This window comes from Struthio camelus, chromosome 8, assembly GCF_040807025.1.
Source record: "Struthio camelus isolate bStrCam1 chromosome 8, bStrCam1.hap1, whole genome shotgun sequence".
Classification (NCBI taxonomy): Eukaryota; Metazoa; Chordata; class Aves; order Struthioniformes; family Struthionidae; genus Struthio; species Struthio camelus.
In genome coordinates this window covers 482,533-500,234 of record NC_090949.1, presented here as the reverse complement: position 1 = coordinate 500,234, position 17,702 = coordinate 482,533, and positions in this window count along the sequence as shown.

The window sequence follows — 17,702 nt, the reverse complement described above, 5'->3', positions numbered from 1 at the left end:
GCAGGCCCACATGGGGAGCACCATGGCGTCCACCCTTTTGGCCCTGACATCCACACGGCTCTCCCACAAGCACTCACGTCTTCCTTTCCCTCATCTCCTACAACTTACCACTGCCTTCCTCACACTTTCCCATTAGAGCAGCCACTCTCCTCCACCGCCTGCCTAGCATGCACAGGCCCACACGGCGAAAACCATTGCCTCCACCCGTTTGGCCCTGACATCCACACGGCTCTCCCACAAGCACTCCCGTCTTCCTTTCCCTCACCTCCTACAACTTACCACTGCCCTCCTCACAATTTCCCATTAGAGCAGCCAATCTCCTCCAACGCATGCCTAGCATGCACAGGCCCACACGGGGAGCACCATTGCCTCCACCCTTTTGGCCCTGACATCCCCACGGCTCTCCCACAAGCACTCACGCCCTCCTTTCCCTCACCTCCTACAACTTACCACTGCCCTCCTCACACTTTCTGACTGCAGCAGCCACTCTCCTCCAACGCCTGCCTAACATGTGCAGTCCCACCCGGGGAGCACCATTGCCTCCACCCTTTTGGCCCTGACATGCCTACGGCTCTCCCACAAGCACTCCAATGCTCCTTGCCCTCACCTCCTACAACCTACGACAGCCCTCCTCACACTTTCGGACTGGAGCAGCCACTCTCCTCCTAACCTGCCTAACATGTGCAGGCCCACATGGGGAGCGCCATGGCGTCCACCCTTTTGGCCCTCACATGCCTACGGCTCTCCCACAAGCACTCACGCCCTCCTTTCCCTACCCTACTCCAACTTATGACTGCCCTCCTCACACTTTCTGACTGGAGCAGCCACTCTCCTCCAAGGCCTGCCTAGCATGTACAGGCCCACACGGGGAGCACCATTGCCTCCACCCTTTTGGCCCTGACATCCACACGGCTCTCCCACATTCACTCCCGTCTTCCTTTCCCTCACCGCCTACAACTTACCACTGCCCTCCTCACAATTTCCCATTACAGCAGCCAATCTCCTCCAACGTCTGCCTAGCATGCACAGGCCCACACGGGAAGCACCATTGCCTCTACCCTTTTAGCCCTGACTTGCACACGGCTCTCCCACAAGCACTCCCGCCCTCCTTTCCCTACCCTACTCCAACTTGTGACAGTCCCCCTCACACTTTCTGACTGGAGTAGCCACTCTCCTCCAACGCCAGCCTAACATGTGCAGGCCCACAAGAGGAGCACCATTTCCTCTACCCTTTTGGCCCTGACTTCCATACGGCTCTCCCACAAGCACTCCAATCCTCCTTCCCCTCACCTTCTACAACTTACCACTGCCCTCCTCACACTTTCTGACTGGAGCAGCCACTCCCCTCCAAAGCCTACCAAACATGTACAAACCCACACGGGGAGCACCATTGCCTCCACCTTTTTGGCCCTGACATGCCTACGGCTCTCCCACAAGCACTCCAATCCTCCTTCCCCTCACCTCCTACAACTTACCACTGCCCTCCTCACACTTTCTGACTGGAGCAGCAACTCTCCTCCAACGCCTGCCTAACATGTGCAGGCCCACATGGGGAGCACAATGGCGTCCACCCTTTTGGCCCTCACAGGCCTACGGTTCTCCCACAAGCACTCACGCCCTCCTTTCCCTACCCTACTCCAACTTATGACTGCCCTCCTCACACTTTCTGACTGGAGCAGCCACTCTCCTCCTAAGCCTGCCTAACATGTGCAGGCCCACACGGGGAGCACCATTGCGTACACCCTTTTGGCCCTGACATCCACACGGCTCTCCCACAAGCACTCCCCTCTTCCTTTCCCTCACCTCCTACAACTTACCACTGCCCTCCTCACAATTTCCCATTAGCGCAGCCAATCTCCTCCAACGCATGCCTAGCATGCACAGGCCCACACGGGGAGGACCATTGCCTCCACCCTTTTGGCCCTGACATCCACACGGCTCTCCCACAAGCACTCACGCCCTCCTTTCCCTCACCTCCTACAACTTACCACTGCCCTCCTCACACTTTCGGACTGGAGCAGCCACTCTCCTCCAAAGCCTGCCTAACACGTACAGGCCCACAAGAGGAGCACCATTTCCTCTACCCTTTTGGCCCTGACATCCACACGGCTCTCCCACAAGCACTCCCGTCTTTATTTCCCTCACCTCCTACAACTTACCACTGCCCTCCTCACACTTTCTGACTGGAGCAGCCACTCTCCTCCAAAGCCTGCCTAACATGTACAGACCCACACGGGGAGCACCATTGCCTCCACCCTTTTGGCCCTGACATCCACACGGCTCTCCCACAAGAACTCCAATCCTCCTTCCCCTCACCTCCTACAACTTACCACTGCCCTCCTCACACTTTCGGACTGGAGCAGCCACTCTCCTCCAACGCCTGCCTAGCATGTGCAGGCCCACACGGGGAGCACCATGACGTCCACCCTTTTGGGCCTGACATGCCTACGGCTCTCCCACAAGCACTCCAATCCTCCTTCCCCTCACCTCCTACAACTTACCACTGCCCTCCTCACACTTTCTGACTGGAGCAGCCACTCTCCTCCAAAGCCTGCCTAACATGTGCAGGCCCACACGGGGAGCACCATTGCCTCCACCCTTTTGGCACTGACATCCACACGGCTCTCCCACAAGCACTCCCGCCCTCCTTTGCCTACCCTACTCCAACTTGTGACAGTCCCCCTCACAATTTCGGACTTGAGTAGCCACTCTCTTCCAACGCCTGCCTAACAGGCGCAGGCCCACAAGAGAAGCACCATTGCCTCCACCCTTTTGGCCCTGACATCCACACGGCTCTCCCACAAGCACTCCAATCCTCCTTCCCCTCACCTCCTACAACTTACCACTGCCCTCCTCACACTTTCTGACTGGAGCAGCAACTCTCCTCCAACGCCTGCCTAACATGTGCAGGCCCACATGGGGAGCACAATGGCGTCCACCCTTTTGGCCCTCACAGGCCTACGGTTCTCCCACAAGCACTCACGCCCTCCTTTCCCTACCCTACTCCAACTTATGACTGCCCTCCTCACACTTTCTGACTGGAGCAGCCACTCTCCTCCTAAGCCTGCCTAACATGTGCAGGCCCACACGGGGAGCACCATTGCCTACACCCTTTTGGCCCTGACATCCACACGGCTCTCCCACAAGCACTCCCCTCTTCCTTTCCCTCACCTCCTACAACTTACCACTGCCCTCCTCACAATTTCCCATTAGCGCAGCCAATCTCCTCCAACGCATGCCTAGCATGCACAGGCCCACACGGGGAGGACCATTGCCTCCACCCTTTTGGCCCTGACATCCACACGGCTCTCCCACAAGCACTCACGCCCTCCTTTCCCTCACCTCCTACAACTTACCACTGCCCTCCTCACACTTTCGGACTGGAGCAGCCACTCTCCTCCAAAGCCTGCCTAACACGTACAGGCCCACAAGAGGAGCACCATTTCCTCTACCCTTTTGGCCCTGACATCCACACGGCTCTCCCACAAGCACTCCCGTCTTTATTTCCCTCACCTCCTACAACTTACCACTGCCCTCCTCACACTTTCTGACTGGAGCAGCCACTCTCCTCCAACGCCTGCCTAACATGTACAGACCCACACGGGGAGCACCATTGCCTCCACCCTTTTGGCCCTGACATCCACACGGCTCTCCCACAAGCACTCACGCCCTCCTTTCCCTCACCTCCTACAACTTACCACTGCCCTCCTCACACTTTCGGACTGGAGCAGCCACTCTCCTCCAACGCCTGCCTAGCATGTGCAGGCCCACACGGGGAGCACCATGACGTCCACCCTTTTGGGCCTGACATGCCTACGGCTCTCCCACAAGCACTCCAATCCTCCTTCCCCTCACCTCCTACAACTTACCACTGCCCTCCTCACACTTTCTGACTGGAGCAGCCACTCTCCTCCAAAGCCTGCCTAACATGTGCAGGCCCACAAGAGGAGCACCATGGCGTCCACCCTTTTGGCCCTGACATCCACACGGCTCTCCCACAAGCACTCCAATGCTCCTTGCCCTCACCTCCTACAACCTACGACAGCCCTCCTCACACTTTAGGACTGGAGCAGCCACTCTATTCCTAAGCCTGCCTAACATGTGCAGGCCCACATGGGGAGCACCATTGCCTCCACCCTTTTGGCCCTGACATCCACACGGCTCTCCCACAAGCACTCACGTCTTCCTTTCCCTCACCTCCTACAACTTACCACTGCCCTCCTCAAACTTCCTGACTGGAGCAGCCACTCTATTCCTAAGCCTGCCTAACATGTGCAGGCCCACATGGGGAGCACCATGACGTCCACCCTTTTGGCCCTGACATCCACACGGCTCTCCCACAAGCACTCCAATGCTCCTTCCCCTCACCTCCTACAACTTACCACTGCCCTCCTCACACTTTCGGACTGGAGCAGCCACTCTCCTCCAACGCCTGCCTAACATGTACAGGCCCACACGGGGAGCATCATTGCCTCCACCCTTTTAGCCCTGACATGCACACGGCTCTCCCACAAGCACTCCCGCCCTCCTTTCCCTACCCTACTCCAACTTGTGACAGTCCCCCTCACAATTTCGGACTTGAGTAGCGACTCTCCTCCAACGCCTGCCTAGCATGCGCAGGCCCACAAGAGGAGCACCATTTCCTTCACCCTTTTGGCCCTGACATCCACACGGCTCTCCCACAAGCACTCACGTCCTCCTTTCCTTCACCTACTACAACTTACCACTGCCCTCCTCACAATTTCCCATTAGAGCAGCCACTCTCCTCCAACGCCTGCCTAGCATGCACAGGCCCACACGGGGAGCACCATGACGTCCACCCTTTTAGCCCTTACATGCCTACGGCTCTCCTACAAGCACTCACGTCTTCCTCTCCCTCACCTCCTCCAACTTACCACTGCCCTCCTCACACTTTCTGACTGGAGCAGACACTCTCCTCCAAAGCCTGCCTAACATGTACAAACCCACACGGGGAGCACCATTCCCTCCACCTTTTTGGCCCTGACATGCCTACGGCTCTCCCACAAGCACTCCAATCCTCCTTTCCCTCACCTCCTACAACTTACCACTGCCCTCCTCACACTTTCTGACTGGAGCAGCCACTCTCCTCCTAAGCCTGCCTAACATGTGCAGGCCCACACGGGGAGCACCATGGCGTCCATCCTTTTGGCCCTCACATGCCTACGGCTCTCCCACAAGCACTCACGCCCTCCTTTACCTACCCTACTCCAACTTATGACTGCCCTTCTCACACTTTCTGACTGGAGCAGCCACTCTCCTCCAACGCCTGCCTAACATGTACAGGCCCACACGGGGAGCACCATTGCCTCCACCCTTTTGGCCCTGACATCCACACGGCTCTCCCACAAGCACTCCCCTCTTCCTTTCCCTCACCTCCTACAACTTACCACTGCCCTCCTCACAATTTCCCATTAGAGCAGCCAATCTCCTCCAGCATGCACAGGCCCACACGGGGAGCAGCATTGCGTCCACCCTTTTGGCCCTGACATACCTACGGCTCTCCCACAAGCACTCACGCCCTCCTTTCCCTCACCTCCTACAACTTACCACTGCCCTCCTCACACTTTCGGACTGCAGCAGCCACTCTCCTCCAAAGCCTGCCTAACATGCACAGGCCCACACGCGGAGTACCATTGCCTCCACCCTTTTGGCCCTGACATCCACACGGCTCTCCCACAAGCACTCCAATCCTCCTTCCTCTCACCTCCCACAGCTTACCACTGCCCTCCTCACACTTGCGGACTGGAGCAGCCACTCTCCTCCTAAGCCTGCCTAACATGTGCAGGCCCACAAGAGGAGCACCATTGCCTCCACCCTTTTGGCCCTGACATGCCTACGGCTCTCCCACAAGCACTCCAATGCTCCTTGCCCTCACCTCCTACAACCTACGACAGCCCTCCTCACACCTTCGGACTGGAGCAGCCACTCTATTCCTAAGCCTGCCTAACATGTGCAGGCCCACATGGGGAGCACCATGGCGTCCACCCTTTTGGCCCTGACATCCACACGGCTCTCCTACAAGCACTCATGTCTTCCTTTCCCTCACCTCCTACAACTTCCCACTGCCCTCCTCACACTTCCTGACTGGAGCAGCCACTCTATTCCTAAGCCTGCCTAACATGTGCAGGCCCACATGGGGAGCACAATGACGTCCACCCTTTTGGCCCTGATATCCACACGGCTCTCCCACAAGCACTCCCCTCTTCCTTTCCCTCACCTCCTACAACTTACCACTGCCCTCCTCACACTTTCTGACGGGAACAGCCACTCTCCTCCAAAGCCTGCCTAACATGTACAGGCCCACCCGGGGAACACCATTGCCTCCAACCTTTTGGCCCTGACATCCACACGGCTCTCCCACAAGCACTCCAATCCTCCTTCCCCTCACCTCCTACAACTTACCACTGCCCTCCTCACACTTTCTGACGGGAGCAGCCACTCTCCTCCAACGCCTGCCTAACATGTACAGGCCCACACGGGGAGCATCATTGCCTCCACCCTTTTAGCCCTGACATGCACACGGCTCTCCCACAAGCACTCCCGCCCTCCTTTCCCTACCCTACTCCAACTTGTGACAGTCCCCCTCACACTTTCTGACTTGAGTAGCCACTCTCCTCCAAAGCCTGCCTAACATGTACAGGCTCACAGGGGGATCTCCATTGCCTCCACCTTTTTGGCCCTGACATGCCTGCGGCTCTCCCACAAGCACTCCAATCCTCCTTCCCCTCACCTCCTACAACTTACCACTGCCCTCCTCACACTTTCGGACTGGAGCAGCCGCTCTCCTCCAAAGCCTGCCTAACATGTACAGACCCGCACGGGGAGAACCATTGCCTCCACCCTTTTAGCCCTGACATCCACAGGGCTCTCCCACAAGCACTCACATCCTCCTTTCCCTCACCTCCTACAACTTACCACTGCCCTCCTCACACTTTCAGACTAGAGACGCCACTCTCCTCCAACGCCTGCCTAACATGTACAGGCCCACACGGGGAGCACCATTGCCTCCACCCTTTTGGCCCTGACATCCATCCACACGGCTCTCCCACAAGCACTCCAATGCTCCTTTCCCTCACCTCCTACAACTTACCACTGCCCTCCTCAGAATTTCCCATAAGAGCAGCCACTCTCCTCCAACGCCTGCCTAGCATGTACAGGCCCACACGGGGAGCACCATTGCGTCCACCCTTTTGGCCCTGACATGCCTATGGCTCTCCCACAAGCACTCCAATCCTCCTTGCCCTCACCTCCTACAACCTTCGACAGCCCTCCTCACACTTTCTGACTGGAGCAGCCACTCTATTCCTAAGCCTGCCTAACATGTGCAGGCCCACATGGGGAGCACCATGGCGTCCACCCTTTTGGCCCTGACATCCACACGGCTCTCCCACAAGCACTCACGTCTTCCTTTCCCTCATCTCCTACAACTTACCACTGCCTTCCTCACACTTTCCCATTAGAGCAGCCACTCTCCTCCACCGCCTGCCTAGCATGCACAGGCCCACACGGCGAAAACCATTGCCTCCACCCGTTTGGCCCTGACATCCACACGGCTCTCCCACAAGCACTCCCGTCTTCCTTTCCCTCACCTCCTACAACTTACCACTGCCCTCCTCACAATTTCCCATTAGAGCAGCCAATCTCCTCCAACGCATGCCTAGCATGCACAGGCCCACCCGGGGAGCACCATTGCCTCCAGCCTTTTGGCCCTGACATCCACACGGCTCTCCCACAAGCACTCACGCCCTCCTTTCCCTCACCTCCTACAACTTACCACTGCCCTCCTCACACTTTCTGACTGCAGCAGCCACTCTCCTCCAACGCCTGCCTAACATGTGCAGTCCCACCCGGGGAGCACCATTGCGTCCACCCTTTTGGCCCTGACATGCCTACGGCTCTCCCACAAGCACTCCAATGCTCCTTGCCCTCACCTCCTACAACCTACGACAGCCCTCCTCACACTTTCGGACTGGAGCAGCCACTCTCCTCCTAACCTGCCTAACATGTGCAGGCCCACATGGGGAGCACCATGGCGTCCACCCTTTTGGCCCTCACATGCCTACGGCTCTCCCACAAGCACTCACGCCCTCCTTTCCCTACCCTACTCCAACTTATGACTGCCCTCCTCACACTTTCTGACTGGAGCAGACACTCTCCTCCAAGGCCTGCCTAGCATGTACAGGCCCACACGGGGAGCACCATTGCCTCCACCCTTTTGGCCCTGACATCCACACGGCTCTCCCACATTCACTCCCGTCTTCCTTTCCCTCACCGCCTACAACTTACCACTGCCCTCCTCACAATTTCCCATTACAGCAGCCAATCTCCTCCAACGTCTGCCTAGCATGCACAGGCCCACACGGGAAGCACCATTGCCTCTACCCTTTTAGCCCTGACTTGCACACGGCTCTCCCACAAGCACTCCCGCCCTCCTTTCCCTACCCTACTCCAACTTGTGACAGTCCCCCTCACACTTTCTGACTGGAGTAGCCACTCTCCTCCAACGCCAGCCTAACATGTGCAGGCCCACAAGAGGAGCACCATTTCCTCTACCCTTTTGGCCCTGACTTCCATACGGCTCTCCCACAAGCACTCTAATCCTCCTTTTCTTCACCTCCTAAAACTTACCACTGCCCTCCTCAGAATTTCCCATTACAGCAACCACTCTCCTCCAACGCCTGCCTAGCATGTACAGGCCCACACGGGGAGCACCATTGCCTCCACCCTTTTGGCCCTGACATCCACACGGCTCTCCCACAAGCACTCCAATCCTCCTTCCCCTCACCTCCTACAACCTACGACAGCCCTCCTCACACTTGCGGACTGGAGCAGCCACTCTCCTCCTAAGCCTGCCTAACATGTGCAGGCCCACATGGGGAGCGCCATGGCGTCCACCCTTTTGGCCCTCACATGCCTACGGCTCTCCCACAAGCACTCACGCCCTCCTTTCCCTACCCTACTCCAACTTATGACTGCCCTCCTCACACTTTCGGACTGGAGCAGCCACTCTCCTCCAACGCCTGCCTAGCATGTACAGGCCCACACGGGGAGCACCATTGCCTCCACCCTTTTAGCCCTGACATCCACACGGCTCTCCCACATTCACTCCCGTCTTCCTTTCCCTCACCTCCTACAACTTACCACTGCCCTCCTCACAATTACCCATTAGAGCAGCCACTATCCTCCAACGCCTTCCTAATATGTGCAGGCCCACCCGGGGAGCACCATTGCCTCCACCCTTTTGGCCCTGACAGCCATCCACACGGCTCTCCCACAAGCACTCCAATGCTCCTTCCCCACACCTCCTACAACTTACCACTGCCCTCCTCACACTTTCGGACTGGAGAAGCCACTCTCCTCCAACGCCTGCCTAGCATGTGCAGGCCCACACGGGGAGCACCATGACGTCCACCCTTTTGGGCCTGACATGCCTATGGCTCTCCCACAAGCAATCAGGTCCTCCTTTCCCTCACCTCCTACAACTTACCACTGCCCTCCTCACACTTTCGGACTGGAGCAGCCACTCTATTCCTAAGCCTGCCTAACATGTGCAGGCCCACATGGGGAGCACCATTGCCTCCACCTTTTTGGCCCTGATAGGCACACGGCTCTCCCACAACCACTCCCGCCCTCCTTTGCCTACCCTACTCCAACTTGTGACAGTCCCCCTCACAATTTCGTACTTGAGTAGCCACTCTCCTCCAACGCCTGCCTAACATGTGCAGGCCCACAAGAGGAGCACCATTTCCTCCACCCTTTTGGCCCTGACATCCACACGGCTCTCCCACAAGCACTCACATTTTCCTTTCCCTCATCTCCTACAACTTACCACTGCCCTCCTCACACTTTCCCATTAGAGCAGCCATTCTCCTCCAACGCCTGCCTAGCATGCACAGCCCACACGGGGAGCACCATGACGTCCATCCTTTGAACCCTGACATGCCTACGGCTCTCCTACAAGCACTCACGTCTTCCTCTCCCTCACCTCCTACAACTTACCACTGCCCTCCTCACACTTTCTGACTGGAGCAGCCACTCTCCTCCAACACCTGCCTAACATGTACAGGCCCACACGGGGAGCACCATTGCCTCCACCCTTTTATCCCTGACATCCACACGGCTCTCCCACATTCACTCCCGTCTTCCTTTCCCTCACCTTCTAAAACTTACCACTGCCCTCCTCACACTTTCCCATTAGAGCAGCCAATCTCCTCCAACGTCTGCCTAGCATGCACAGGCCCACACGGGGAGCACCATTGCCTCCACCCTTTTGGCCCTGACATCCATCCACACGGCTCTCCCTTAAGCACTCCAATGCTCCTTTCCCTCACCTCCTACAACTTATCACTGCCCTCCTCACACTTTCGGACTGGAGCAGCCACTCTCCTCCAACGCCTTCCTAACATGTGCAGGCCCACACGGGGAGCATCATTGCCTCCACCCTTTTGGCCCTGACATCCACACGGCTCTCCCACAAGCACTCCCGTCTTCCTTTCCCTCACCTCCTACAACTTACCACTGCCCTCCTCACACTTTCTGACTGGAGCAGCCACTCTCCTCCAACGCCTGCCTAACATGCACAGGCCCACACGGGGAGCACCATCGCCTCCACCCTTTTGGTCCTGACATCCACACGGCTCTCCCACAAGCACTCCAATGCTCCTTCCCCTCACCTCCTACAGCTTACCACTGCCCTCCTCACACTTTCTGACTGGAGCAGCCACTCTCCTCCAAAGCCTGCCTAGCATGCAGAGGCCCACCCGGGGAGCACCATTGCCTCCACCCTTTTGGTCCTGCCATCCACACGGCTCTCCCACAAGCACTCCAATGCTCCTTCCCCTCACCTCCTACAGCTTACCACTGCCCTCCTCACACTTTCTGACTGGAGCAGCCACTCTCCTCCAAAGCCTGCCTAGCATGCAGAGGCCCACCCGGGGAGCACCATTGCCTCCACCCTTTTGGCCCTGACATCCACACGGCTCTCCCACAAGCACTCCAATCCTCCTTCCCCTCACCTCCTACAACCTACGACAGCCCTCCTCACACTTTCGGACTGGAGCAGCCACTCTATTCCTAAGCCTGCTTAACATGTGCAGGCCCACACGGGGAGCACCATGGCGTCCACCCTTTTGGCCCTCACATGCCTACGGCTCTCCTACAAGCACTCACGCCCTCCTTTCCCTACCCTGCTCCAACTTATGACTCCCCTCCTCATACTTCCTGACTGGAGCAGCCGCTCTCCTCCAACGCCTGCCTAGCATGCACAGGCCCACATGGGGAACACCATTGCCTCCACCCTTTTGGCCCTGACATCCACACGGCTCTCCCACAAGCACTCACGTCCTCCTTTCCCTCACCGCCTACAACTTACCACTGCCCTCCTCACAATTTCCCATTAGAGCAGCCACTCTCCTCCAACGCCTGCCTAGCATGCACAGGCCCACACGGGGAGCACCATGACGTCCACCCTTTGAGCCCTGACATGCCTACGTCTCTCCTACAAGCACTCACGTCTTCCTTTCCCTCACCTCCTACAACTTACCCCTGCCCTCCTCACACTTTCTGACTGGAGCAGCCACTCTCCTCCAACGCCTGCCTAAAATGTACAGACCCACACGGGGAGCACCATTGCCTCCACCCTTTTGGGCCTGACATGCCTACGGCTCTCCGACATTCACTCTCGTCTTCCTTTCCCTCATCTCCTACAACTTACCACTGCCCTCCTCACACTTTCCCATTAGAGCAGCCAATCTCCTCCAACGCATGCCTAGCATGCACAGGCCCACCCGGGGAGCACCATTGCCTCCACCCTTTTGGCCCTGACATCCACACGGCTCTCCCACAAGCACTCACGCCCTCCTTTCCCTCACCTCCTACAACCTAGGACAACCCTCCTAACACTGTCGGACTGGAGCAGCCACTCTCCTCCAACGCCTGCCTAACATGTGCAGGCCCACCCGGGGAGCACCATTGCCTCCACCCTTTTGGCCCTGACATCCACACGGCTCTCCCACAAGCACTCCAATCCTCCTTCCCCTCACCTTCTACACCTTACCACTGCCCTCCTCACACTTTCTGACTGGAGCAGCCACTCCCCTCCAAAGCCTGCCAAACATGTACAAACCCACACGGGGAGCACCATTGCCTCCACCTTTTTGGCCCTGACATGCCTACGGCTCTCCCACAAGCACTCCAATCCTCCTTTCCCTCACCTCCTACAACTTACCACTGCCCTCCTCACACTTTCTGACTGGAGCAGCAACTCTCCTCCAACGCCTGCCTAACATGTGCAGGCCCACATGGGGAGCACAATGGCGTCCACCCTTTTGGCCCTCACAGGCCTACGGTTCTCCCACAAGCACTCACGCCCTCCTTTCCCTACCCTACTCCAACTTATGACTGCCCTCCTCACACTTTCTGACTGGAGCAGCCACTCTCCTCCAACGCCTGCCTAACATGTACAGGCCAACACGGGGAGCACCATTGCCTACACCCTTTTGGCCCTGACATCCACACGGCTCTCCCACAAGCACTCCCGTCTTCCTTTCCCTCACCTCCTACAACTTACCACTGCCCTCCTCACACTTTCCCATTACAGCTGCCAATCTCCTCCAACGCCTGCCTAGCATGCACAGGCCCACACGGGGAGCACCATTGCCTCCACCCTTTTGGCCCTGACATCCACACGGCTCTCCCACAAGCACTCCCGTCTTCCTTTCCCTCACCTCCTACAACTTACCACTGCCCTCCTCACACTTTCCCATTACAGCTGCCAATCTCCTCCAACGCCTGCCTAGCATGCACAGGCCCACACGGGGAGCACCATTGCCTCCACCCTTTTGGCCCTGACATCCACACGGCTCTCCCACAAGCACTCCAATCCTCCTTCCCCTCACCTCCTACAACTTACCACTGCCCTCCTCACACTTTCTGACTGGAGCAACCACTCTCCTCCAAAGCCTGCCTAACATGTACAGGCCCACCCGGGGAGCACCATTGCCTCCACCCTTTTGGCCCTGACATCCACACGGCCCTCCCACAAGCACTCCCGTCTTCCTTTCCCTCACCTCCTACAACTTACCACTGCCCTCCTCACACTTTCTGACTGGAGCAGCCAATCTCCACCATCGCGTGCCTAACATGCACAGGCCCACACGGGGAGCACCATGACGTCCACTCTTTTCGCCCTGCCATGCCTACGGCTCTCGCAGAACCACTCCCGTCCTCCTTTCCCTACCCTCTTCCAACCTAAGACAGCCCTCCTCACACTTTTGGACTGTAGCACCAGCTCTCCTCCAACGCCTTCCTAATATGTACAGGCCCACACGGGCAGCACCGTTTTGTTCACCCTTTTCCCCCTGCCATGCCTACACCTCTCTCGCAAGCACTCCCGTCCTCCTTTCACTACCCTCCTCCAACTGTGGCACCTTTAAATCCTTAGGCCTCACTCAGAACATGTGCCTCGCTCGTTTTCCTCCCTTCCTCCAACTTACCACTGCCGTCCTCACACTTCCCCTCTAGACCAGCCACTCTCCTCCAACACCTGCCTACCATGCACAGGCCCACACGGGGAGCACCATTGAGTCCACCCTTTTGGCCCTGACATGCCTACGGCTCTCCCACAAGCAGTCCTGTCCTCCTTTCCCTACATTCCTCAAGCTTACCACTGTCCTCACACTTTCGGACTGGAGCAGCCACTCTCATCTAACGCCTGCCTACCATGTACAGGCCCACACGGGGAGCACCATCAAAAGGCCATTGCCAGGCACGTGTTTGCTGGTGGTGATTGTGGGAGGAGTTTTGCGTGAGGGAATGAGAGGCCAGGGCCAGGGATGTGTCTGCTGGTGGTGACTGTTAAGTGAGATTTGTGTGAAGGTGTGAGAGTTCAGTGCCAGGCACCTGCCTACTGGTCGTGATTGTGAGGTCCTTGTGCATGAGGGTGTGAAAGGCCAGTGCCAGGCATGTGTCTGCTGGTGGTGATTGTGAGGTCCTTGTGCGTGAGGGCCTGAGAGGCCAGGGCCAGGCACGTGTGTGCTGGTGGTGATTGTGTGGTGAGTTGTGCGTGAGGGCCTGAGAGGCCAGTGCCAGGCACCTGTGTGCTGCTGGTGTTTGTGAGGTCCTTGTGCATGAGGGCGTGAGAGGCCAGTGCCAGGCATGTTTCTTCTGGTGGGGATTGTGAGGTCCTTGTGCATGAGGGTGTCAGAAGGCAGTGCCAGGCTCGTGTGTGCTGGTGGTGATTGTGAGGTGAGTTGTGTGTGAGGGCGTGAGAGGCCAGTGTGATGCATGTGTCTGCTGGTGGTTATTGTGAGGTCCTTGTGCGTGAGGGCATGAGAGGCCAGTGCCAGGCACGTGTCTGCTGGTGGGGATTGTGAGGTGAGTTGGGCATGAGGGCGTGAGAGGCCAGTGTGATGCATGTGTCTGCTGGTGGTGATTGTGAGGTCCTTGTGCATGAGGGCGTGAGAGGCCAGGGCCAGGCACATGTCTGCTGGTGGTGATTGTGAAGTGCTTGTGCCTGAGGGCGTGAGAGGCCATTGCCAGGCATATGTCTGCTGGTGGTGATTGTGAGCTCAGTTGCTCGTGACATCATCAGAGGCCAGTGCCAGGCATGTGTGTGCTGGGGGTGATTGTGAGGTCCTTGTGTGTCAGGGCGTGAGAGGCCAGGGCCAGGCACGTGTGTGCTGGGGGTGATCATGAGGTCCTTGTGTCTGAGGTCGTGAGAGGCCAGTGGGAGGCACGGGTCTGCTGGTGGTGATTGTGAGGTTCTTGTGCCTAAGGCCTGAAATGCCAGTACCAGGCACGTGTGTGCTGGTGGTTATTGTGATGTCCTTATGCGTTAGGGTGTGAGAGGCCAGTGCCAGGCATGTGTGTGCTGGTGGTGATTGTGAGGTCCTTGTGCGTGAGGGCGTGAGAGGCCAGGGCCAGACACGTGTCTGCTGGTCGTGATTGTGCGGTGAGTTGTGCGTGAGGGCGTCAGAGGCCAGGGCCAGGCATGTGTCTGCTGGTGGTGATTTTGAGGTCCTTGTGCATGAGGGTGTCAGAAGGCAGTGCCAGGCATATGTCTCCTGGTGGTGATTGTGAGGTCCTTGTGCGTTAGGGTGTGAGAGGCCAGTGGCAGGCATATGTCTGCTGGTGGTGATTGTGAGGTCCTTGTGTGTCAGGGCGTGAGAGGCCAGGGCCAGGCACGTGTGTGCTGGTGGTGATTGTGAGGTGAGTTGTGTGTGAGAGCCTGAGAGGCCAGTGCTATGCATGTGTCTGCTGGTGGTGATTGTGAAGTCTTTGTGCGTGAGGGTGTGAGAGGCCAGTGTCAGGCATGTGTGTGCTGGTCGTCATTGTGAGGTTCTTGTGCATGAGGGTGTCAGAAGCCACTGCCAGGCACGTCTGTGCTGGTGGTGATTGTGAGTTGAGTTGTGAGGGTGTGAGAGGCCAGTGCCAGGCATATGTCTGCTTGTGGTGATTGTGAGGTTTGTTGTGCGTGAGGGCGTGAGAGGCCAGTGCCAGGCACGTGTCTGCTGGTCGTGATTGTGCGGTGAGTTGTGCGTGAGGGAGTCAGAGGCCAGGGCCAGGCATGAATCCTGGTGGTGACTGTGAGGTGAGTTGTGCGTGAGGGCATGAGAGGCCAGTGCCAGGCACATGTCTGCAGGTGGTGATTGTTAAGTGAGACTTGTGTGAAGGTGTGAGAGTTCAGTGCCAGGCACATGTCTCCTGCAGGTGATTGTGTGGTCCTTGTGCGTGAGTGAGTGAGAGGCCAGTGGCAGGCATATGTCTGCTGGTGGTGATTGTGAAGTCCTTGTGTGTGAGTGCGTGAGAGACCAGGGCCAGGTATATGTCTGCTGGTGGTGATTGTGAAGTTTTTGTGTGTGAGGTCGTGAGAGGCCAGTGCCAGGCATGTGTCTCCTGGGGGTGATTGTGAGGTCCTTGTACATGAGGGCGTGAGAGGCCAGGGCCAGGCACATGTCTGCTGGTGGTGATTGTGAGGTCCTAGTTCGTGAGGGCGAGGGGTCAGTGCCAGGCACGTGTGTGCTGGTGGTGATTGTGAGGTCCTTGTGCGTGAGGGCGTGAGAGGCCAGTGCCAGGCACGTGTGTGCTGGTGGTGATTGTGAGGTGAGTTGTGCGTGAGGGTGTGCGAGGCCAGTGTCATGCATATGTCTGCTGGTGGTGATTGTGACGTTATTGTGCGTGAGGGCCTGAGAGACCAGTGCCAGGCATGTGTCTGCTGCAGGTGATTGTGAGGTCCTTGTGCGTGAGTGCGTGAGAGGCCAGTGCCAGGCATATGTCTGCTGGGTGTGATTATGTAGTTATTATTTGTGATGTCGTGAGAGGCCAGTGCCAGGCACATGTCTGCTGGTGGTGATAGTGAGGTCCTTGTGCCTGAGGGTGTCAGAAGCCAGTGCCAGGCACGTGTGTGCTGGTGGTGATTGTGAAGTTGTCGTGCGTGAGGGTGTGAAAGGAAAGTGCCAGGCACATATCTGATGGTCATGATTGTGAGGTCCTTTTTCCTGAGGGTGAGGGGCCAGTGCCAGGCACGTGTGTGCTCGTGGTGATTTTGAGGTCCTTGTGCATGAAGGTCTTGGAGGCCAGTGCCAGGCATTTGTTTGCTGGGTATGATTGTGAGGTCCTTGTGCGTGAGGGCCTGAGAGGCCAGTGCCAGGCACCTGTGTGCTGCTGGTGTTTGTGAGGTCCTTGTGCGTGAGGGCGTGAGAGGCCAGTGCCAGGCATGTTTCTGCTGGTGGTGATTGTGAGGTCCTTGTGCATGAGGGTGTCAGAAGGCAGTGCCAGGCACGTGTGTGCTGGTGGTGATTGTGAGGTGAGTTGTGCGTGAGGGCGTGAGAGGCCAGGGCCAGTCAGGTGTGTGCTGGTGGTCATTGTGAGGTGAGTTGTGCCTGAGGGTATGAGAGGCCAGTGTGATGCATGTGTCTGCTGGTGGTGATTGTGAGGTCCTTGTGCATGAGGGCGTGAGAGGCCAGTGCCAGGCATGTGTGTGCTGGTAGTGCTAGTGAGGTCCTTGTGTGTGAGGGCGAGAGGCCAGGGCCAGGCACGTGTGTGCTGGTGGTGATTGTGAGGTCCTTGTGCGTGAGGCCTACCGGAAGATCCCAGGTCCTCATTGCCTCCTTAGGGAATTAGCGCCAACGAGCTGTAACATTCAGGTGCAGACTTGAGTGGGAAGTTTAGGTTGTAACAAGAGTGAAGTCCTCAGGTGACTGATGAGGGACATGACAGTGTTGGGGAGATGGGGAGGAAGGTTGTCCATACAGTGTCTGACCTCCAGGAAAGTGCTTTTCCTACATGCCCGTTACTGGAGTCTCCATCCTTCAGCTACACTCCCAAAGCCTCTCCATTTAGCTGTACAATACTTGAAGAGAATTACAGGGAGAGATGCGATTTGTCAAGGCTTTTTGCATGTTAATAAGCCCCATGGTGTACTTGGTGCTGAGTCCATGAACCAGAGCGAGTGAGAGGAGACTGAGCAAAATGTTCCAGAAGCCCAAGTCAAAGCAAACCTCAAAGTTTCATGGAGCATTCATGAGTCCCACTGAGCCCATTAGCAACAAAGACTCACCGGGGGCTGATTCGAGCAGAAGATTATAATCACTGATTACAGGTAGGCAAAGGAAATGGGCAGGTGGCTCTGATGCCCCATAAACCCTTCCTGTGCTTTATCAAGCAAAATGGCCAAGCACAGA